The sequence below is a fragment of the Cyprinus carpio genome, chromosome B3 (genome assembly GCF_018340385.1).
Source record: "Cyprinus carpio isolate SPL01 chromosome B3, ASM1834038v1, whole genome shotgun sequence".
Taxonomy (NCBI): Eukaryota; Metazoa; Chordata; class Actinopteri; order Cypriniformes; family Cyprinidae; genus Cyprinus; species Cyprinus carpio.
The window spans coordinates 30903004-30911894 of NC_056599.1; positions in this window are offsets into that span (position 1 = coordinate 30903004).

Here is an 8891-nt window from a genome sequence, read left to right on the forward strand (position 1 = left end):
AGTCAGAATTGGTGATATAAACTCATATTCGAATTATAAAATCAGAATTGCGAGAAAATTGATTGAGAATAAAAAATCACAATTGGGATGTCAGAATTGCGATATATAGCATAAGGAATGAAAATTCCCATTTGAGAAATTCCCCGCAATTTTAGTCGAATTTTGTGAAAACCGCTTTTTTTTCCCCTTCAAACATTTTTTAAATCAATGTGAGTTTTATTTCACAACGGAAAAAAAAGTCAGAACGCAAGTTTGTATCAGCATTCGAGAAAAAAAAAGTCAGAATTGTGAGAAAAAAAGGGGGCAATTTTTTTTTTTATCAGTCGAAAATGGCTTCCATAAAAATCATTGCATGCCCCTTTTGCGAAAAAAAAAAATTTCTTTAAAAAAAAGAAAAAAAAAAAATCTACAGCCCCTTTGGTAAAAAAAGTTGAGACGACATATTTTCCGACGTTTAAAGCCGCCTTTTCCTTTCAGGTCCATTGGGGTTTGGCGGGACGTGACCAATCACCCCCTATAGTTCTTTTTCCGCCCCGCACCTTTGATGCGGGGGGGAAAAGGAGGAAAAAGGGAAAACTTTCATTCGTTTATAATCATTAAACTTTTCACCCCAATCGATGTTTTAATGTACCCAAAGACGGCATTTCAACCCCCCTTTCGCTACGTTTTGAATGGTCTGAACACGTTCCCCCCTCTCGAACACCACACTAAGCAAAAGCTTGGGACAATTGTCCCCCCTTTTCCCCGCCCGCCTTTTTACAAGCCACGGGGATGAAAAAAAAAGGAAAAAAACAAATAAACAACAGGGAAAGGAATAGGTCCTTTTGCCCTTACCTTGTTAAAATTGAGAGATCTAAAGGGGGGGAGTTTCAGCGCGGTCAAAACCCACATCCACCGGGGCCGTTAACACCCCAAATTGAGATGTTTACCCGGGCGGGCCCAAAACTATGCCCGGGTTAAAGGAAGTTTTTTGGCAATTTTTTTTATTAAAACAATGCATGGAAGCGGGAAAGCCCCAAGATGGTTTACATGGATCATGTTTTATTGCGCGAGCCATCGGTTTTTTCCCCCCTCTGTTTTTTTAGATCCGCAACAAACAGATAAAAGGGAAAACAGGCGCAGTAAGGAGAGAGTGTCATGGTGAAAGCTGCTTAATGCAGAGTCAAACAGCACAGTCCTCTGGTCACTGAAGGGTTTCCTTTGACTTTTAAAAGGGGTCATGAACGCCTTTGTTTCTGAGTCCCCCTTTTAATAATGTTATCAAGCATGATGACTCAATGCTTCTTTTCTTTTCATGTGCGTACCCAGATGTGCTCACAACAAAAGAAAAATCGTCCCGACTTAAACTTCAAAAAAGATTTTCATGAGGAAAGAGAGGTTAAATCAGCAAAACTTTAAAATTACCGGATTTTTTTTATAATGTAAACCAATGTGTTTATTAATTTACCGGGGCCAGAATTTAAACCCAAAATGATTCCTTTTGGGGATGTTAAAGATACTTGAGAAAATAAAGCCTGTTTTTGAACTAAACATCGAAAAAGTCTGACAACAAACCCTTTAAAATTTCAAAATCTCCAAGGGCTTTTTCGGGCCCAAATTTCTGACATACAGAGACAGTTTTTGAATGTTTAAAGGAATTACCCACATAGCATTAGCAGCAAGCCAACCGGGGGAAAATTTTCCCGACTGCAGTTAACAAAAAAAAGGGGATGATGCATGGAGAAATAAAACTGTATATGTAAAAAAAGACGGAAACCCTTATTTTGGACAGTATTGCTCAGGGTGGGGTTTTTGGGGAGGGGAGGACTGGGAGTTTGGGGTTTAGGCTAGCTACCCCCCCCCGCAGCAGCCAATCTCGCACGCAAACAGCGTGCTGTATTTTCAGCCTGTCCACTCCCCCCTTCCTATGGTTGGGGAACTGCAGTTCAAAAAATGAAAAAAAAGCAAATAGACAGAAAACCCCGTTTAAATCAGACGACCAGGTTTTTTAAGTTGGGTTTGCATGACTTTCCCCCCCCCCAGTCTTTTGGAATTACTGCTAAAGCCACAAAACGAACAGGGAAAGGTCTTTTTAAAATCTTTTTTAAGCGAACGAAACATTCAGCTCACCCTATGCCGACTCGTTTTTCTTTCTCTGAAATCTCAGGGGCTTAAAAACAGTAAAAAAAACATTCGCCTTTTTTTTAACCACAAAACATTTTAGATTTAAGGGGGGAAAAAAAAACCCAAATTGTATCCAACACTTTTTAAAAAAACGAGAAGTAAAATTTAAAAATGCACGAAAAAAAAAAATTGATTACGCTGCAGCCCGCGATTTGATTCAAAAGATTTTGACTAACGGGGTGAATCAAAATCTCCACCAATTAAGGGAAAGTCAATTGACCACGGGGTTTTCTCCATTTAATGCCCACAAGCTCTACACAAGTGAGCAAAAACACAAAACAACAATTTTTTTTACAAAAAAAAAACTCTTTTTCGCGCATATTAAAACCCTGATACTTCCAGGTTTTCTAGGTGAACACGGGACCGAGTAGTACAATCTTATTATGACATCATCTGAAAACACTCAAAGTTAAAAAATCGCGAAAGTCCATTGTCGAGGGAAATGCGTGTTTGCTGAATGGGGGCACGATTGAACGCAGTAACCAAACGGAGGTTCAAAAACAGCCACCTGACTCAGAAAGCGCTAAACCCGGAAACGAGGGGCGGTGGACGGCTTCGCCGGGCTGGAAAGCTTTTCTTGCCCAGACCAGGCCTCTTTTTGCAGCTGTTGATCCCGATGACGCATGACAAGCGGAGACGTACAAAAGGATACTCAAAGTCAGCATCTTTGGAAGGGATAGTCAAAGCGACGACCTCTCCTGCCGCGCGCCCCAGGCAGTGATGCGGAGAACATGGCTCCCGACGCTGAATACTCCCCTGGACCAGGACCGCATCTTTCTCCGCCAGGAAACGGGACCGTCGCCTCACGTAAACACGCGCAGCCGCGTCAGCTCGGGACGGAGGCGTTTCTTCCGCGCGGATGAATGAAGTGCCGCGGCGAACCAAGCCAAGCCCACTTTACTATGGAGTAGTAGATCAGGGGTATCTTATACGCGCACTACACGCCCTCCAGTCATCCACTTCTGCACCCTGCTCATCTTCCGAGTTTCATTAGCACAATTATGCTTGAAAACAAGGGGACCTTTTTTACCTTCTGTGACCAAAATCAGTCCTTTTAAAAAGTGTTTGTTGCTCCAGACACCCAAATATGATGGTCACACTTGTAAAGGACCTCCTTAAAGTCAGCTAGCCTTTATATTATATTAAGTACTTAAAAAAATCCAAACAAATCAAAATCCAAACAAAAATGTTATTACATCAAACTTTTTTTTTTCTACTCACCATAAAAGTAGACTACTTTTTGATTTATAGGTAGAAACATAAAATGTTGACTGTGGAGTAACATGGTTCTCATTATTCTGAAAGAAGAAACAGAATAATGTCAAATACTGTCGTTTTCAATTTAAAAAAATTTATGTACTAATTTTTAAATGTAATAATAAAATTTATTTTTTTAAACAAATTTTACATCGGTGTTTCAATATGGAAATTTAAAACCCCCTGACCGAAGTGATGAAGCACAAAAAAAAAAAACGTAATAAATAATATAATAATTAGAAGGATTTTATTTTTATTTTTTTTTTGTTGTTGTTGATTTAAGTTAGTAATGAGAAATTTGATAGACATTTAAGTTAAGTAGGATAAATTTTATTATTATTATTTTTTTGTTTTTGTTGAATATATATATATAGATTAGATATATATCAAAATGACACTGATCATTATTTTACATTTTAATATAAATATTATATAAAAAATAGTAATAATTCTTATTAAAATTTAACAGTTCTTTATTATTTAAAAAAAAACACTAAAATATTAATTACATACAAAGAAACTGAATGAAAAATGACCTAATTTACCAAAGGAATTTTGCTTAAAAAAAAAAAATCTGTGCATTGGTTGTTTTTTTTTTTTTTTACCAATGTAAGATTAATTGGCAGGCAGACAAAGAATTGCACTATTGCAGGAAGATACAAAGAAAGAATGTCTTGTATTGTATCCCACTGGCTCCAATGTTTTCCCTGTAATAGTTGGACTGCAGTTTTACAAATTGGGAAAACCACACACACAAACAAACAACCAGCAAGGATTCAAAGGGACAGCAATTTTTATAAATGATAATAGTCCAGTATAGATTGCTCAAATCGTGGTATTTGCACATGTTGTACACATATTGCCCCCTATATACACGTGTGTATCATTATATCCACACCTTTGTATTGTCGCAAACATGAAAGCATTTGAAAGAACCACAATAAATCAGGGAATGTGCTTGATATTTCAAGACAACTTCTTGCATATCAATATGACCATAAGATATACAAGAAAAGAGGAAAAGATTCCCGAGCGAGAGAGAGCGAAAAGATCTAAAATCCAGGTCCAAAAGATCTCACAAATTGAACCCCCAATCACAACATGATTGCAGAACAGCAAGAAATGAAGATACAGTGGAGGCGACACAACCTCTCTTTCAAAAAAATCCACAAAATATACAAGCAACTCTTTGTGAACCTCGACATCATAGGTTCACTACATATACACCACATGTGACTTTCATACATAAGACTAGTTACCCAATAGCAAATATGTGGCCGAGACAGTAAAGGCTGCTCTCCCACGGCGAATGTCCATGTCTTGTACACATACAGAGGTTTCCCGTGTCCCTCGTAAGGCCCCTGCTCACGACGTTGACATTGTGTTTCTTTGTCGTTGTCGAAGAGAACGCTTTTGGAAAACGTCCATCGAAAATGAACCGTCTCCCTCAGCTCTCCCTTCGTTTAAGAAGCCACGCCGTAACTGTATTACCACTGAGCGATCATTTCCCCTCTCTATGTATGCTCTACCCATCGCCCCAAAGAGAAGGTTTAGGTCTCAGAAAGGGACTCTCAGGATTCATCCCAGAAAAGTATAAAAGGAACGGAAACGAAAAGGATTAACAGCGTCACCACCAACTAGCCCGGTCAATAACTGTGTGGACCGCCATATTAAGGTGAAAATAACAAAACCTGCACAAAGGTTGGTGATCTACATCCAAACGTTACGACACCTGATCACAGTATTTCCTGAATTCAGACAGCCATCCCATAGCCACATAGAATAGGGAAATTTCCTTAGTGTTTTCAGTATCTAAGTCAGAGGCTAGTGTCAGCCGAGTTGTCAACAAAGTGTTTCCTGTTTATTTCACCGCAGTTCGTCGCGAAAAGAAAGTCGATGCGCTTGAATGCTAATAAGACTGCAACAGACGTTAGAGACTAAGGTGACGTATGTTGAAAAACCAGCACGTAATAATTACTTTTCAGATGTGACGTAACCAAACAGATGACTGTTGTTGTTGTTGGGAAAAAAAACTGGCCGTTTCAACTTTAGCTATTGTAAATAGCTTTACAAAAAGTAAGTTATTGCCCAAAGGCTATGAGGCCGTCCGAAGACGTAATTTTTCATGACTTTCAAATGAGACAACACGATCCCTAGAGCAATTGCAGCTATGCATTTCGACTCCAATAAATAATCAAAAGTGCAGCAAGTCAGAAATGCGCATGGCGAAATTTCTTTACGTTTCATCAACATCAACAGTTTTCATCGGCGAATCACGAACGTAACAAAAAAAAAACTGTGACGGCAGTTTCACATGAGTTATTCCTCTGCTTTTAATGCCCTCTTAAGTTTGTCTGAGTGTCGAAAGGAAAAAAAAAAAAAAAACCCCTATTAGGTTCGACCTACAGTGGATTTATTATTGCACGATGCTCGAGGCCCGTTCATTCTCGTTAAAAAAGTTAACTCTCAACTGCTTCTGTGACGCGTGATAACGGAAAGTATGACGGTGCATAAAGACAGCAAGATTAAATTGATTTGGCCCCCAAAAAGCTGGTGCACACATTGAAAATTTAATAAGGATTGTTATTGTCAGGGGCAGAAACAGCCATTGCATTTCATCCACAAGTGCCAAGGTGATTTTACCCGCATACAGCTATTAGACGACTGTCAAAAATTATGAACAATACTAATTAGTCTTTTGACAAATTCCGTATCCATAGCTAAAAGCTTATATCAAAGATGACAAAATGTAAACCAAAAGTTTGCAGAGTATTTAGTGTTTAAATAATAAAAAAAAGTGGTAGTCACTCTTATTGCGGAAAAAAATATTTTTAATCCTGAAAAAGGACAATGCAAAATGCACGCAAGTGACATAATCAACACATTGATAATATCTGTAGCCAGCTGTACATCCGTATCAGAGAATACTTCAATCAAATGAGAAATTACACTGTATACCAGACTTTTTTTTGTTTTCTTTTACATTTTGTACAAAAAGGAATGTCGAATAAAAAAAACTCTCTCGCCAATGGACTAAAGTCCAATAAAACAAGTTTCAAATAAAGAGCTTACGAGCCAAACAAATAATGGTAGCAAAGGAGCAGTGTAGGCTAAACAAGTTTGGTCACGAACATCGCATTGTTTCCAAACATCACGTCAGTGCTCTTCTATGGCACAGGACTGATAAATAAAACAAATCGCGGAATTTCTTTCTCTGCCCGTTCGGTTCTTTTTGTTAACAGTAAAATAAAATAATCATAAAAAAAAGTATCAAAACCTTTTACCGAGAACACAAACGTTTACATCCCCCAAAACAAAACAAAAGAAAGAAATTGAAAGAGTGGGGCAGGATGAGGATGTGATCGGTTTTTGTGCTCTCCGGTCCCCCGTTTTCATGTCTAAAATCGTTTTCTTTGAAAAATTAAGGCAATTTGGCAAACCAACAATCAAATGAAAGTTAGTCTGAGGATTCTCGATTCTTTAGTATTGGTGTTGCAAATGTTTTCCGTAGTATAAAGGCACCAAGTTTCTTCGAAAAAAAGTGTTGTCGTTGAGACATCTACACCACAATGCCTTGTTCTACCATCGAAGGTCGAGAAATGGATCTTTGAAAATCCTCTCTTCTTCGTATTTTATAACCCCTTTGTCGTAATTTGTTTTGTCGTATTTACTTCCCGTTTCTGTGCAGATGAACTGAGAGAAAAGAAGTATATACCACCGTTCTTCAACTTCTGGATTACAGTCCGAGGCTCTTTTACTGTAGTACAGTTGCTAAGAAAAATGTTCCATAGGGGATTAAAGACTGTATATATTTTTTTGTATATTAGATATCAAAATGTGTATACGGTACACACAACCACATATTATTCTTATTATATATTAGATGTATGTATATTCATATATATTATATACTTATATTCTCCTCGTATGTTTTGTGTGCTTTTCATAACAGGCTATTTACAGATGAACAAGTAACCAAGTATCGACACGGTACAGTGTAAACGAGTATACTTGTCTGCAAAAGGTGTTTTCGACACACAGGTTCCTCTTTTGGGAACAGTGTGCGTGTGAATGAGGTATATTGTGTGTTTTGTGCTGAAAGTATTTTGCTGCTTGTTGGCTTTTTTTTAGAACGTTGAATATTATATTTGTACAGAAAAACAAAGCTTTTTCGCTTGCCTCTCCGAGCGACAGCATCCCTGTGCTGGTCATGTCTTGTTCTTTCCTTCCTCCGCTTCTTTTTGATTTGTTTGTTTGCATTTTCTTCTTTACCTCCCTCAGTCCACAATCCAGTGGATGAAAAATGACAATCCAAGGCCCTCGCTCTGAAGAGCACCTCCATTGTTTCGAAACCCGGGTCCCAGCTGCACAGCCCTCACTGGAGTGGTCCTGTTATTACCCATCATGCCTTGTCGTCCCCTTTTCCAGGCACCAGTTTGCTATGCTTCAAACCTCAGAAAATGCGACGGAAAAGTGGGTGGGCTTGTGAATGTGTCAGTTACAAGCCCACCTCGGAAATGAAGGTGAAGGACCGAGGGAACCAATGCACACAGAACTGGGAGCGACTGGAAACATGAGGCGTGACGTCAGGAGTGACCAGTGCCAAGCACGCGTGCTTTTTTTTTTGTGGACAAGAAGGTTGGAGCAGTTGATGCACTTGTACTTGCTCTTCTACAACACGGGGCCTCCTCTCCATCTTCTCCTCTGTCTGATCTGAGGAAGGAGGTGATTGGTTAAACGGTTAATATGATGGTATTAAAACAGTCTACATAAGCGGGGGCTGCGGACAACAGGCTGTGGATTTGCCGTAACTGCTGTTTCTGTGGAGGTCTTTTGCTGATCGTTGGTCCCACAGTGAGACTGAGGCCAATGGCGAGTCCACAAGTGGCTGCCCTCGTCCTCCATCTCCGTCCTCGGAGCGTCCCAGTAGCAGGACTGATCCACGTAGGAGCCAACCTCTGCAGGAGACATCCAGTGTGTACCTACAGATCACGACAAGAGACAAGAGAATGATAAGGACCATTAACGTCATCAAGACATCGCACAGGCCGAGTTTACTACATTTAATCAAAAAAACATCTAAAAATATGTATGGTTACCTGAAAAACAAATAGAAATAGAATTTCTTTTGTATATTTATTTAAAACGGTCGTATACATATATATAAATAGATATATATGATATATATCTATATATATATATATATAGATATTAGATATATATATATCTCAGACACAACCTACACATATTATATATAGAGAGATATTTTAGATTTATAGATATATTATATCTAGATATAGTAGATATAATTATAGATTATATATATATATACATCATACATATTATATATATCTCAAGACTCTATATATATATATATATATATAGAGACGCAGTTATAGATACTGAAATAAAAGATACACTTTAATTCAAGCTAGTTGCCAAGCAACATTAAAACTTTTCGTTTGAAAATT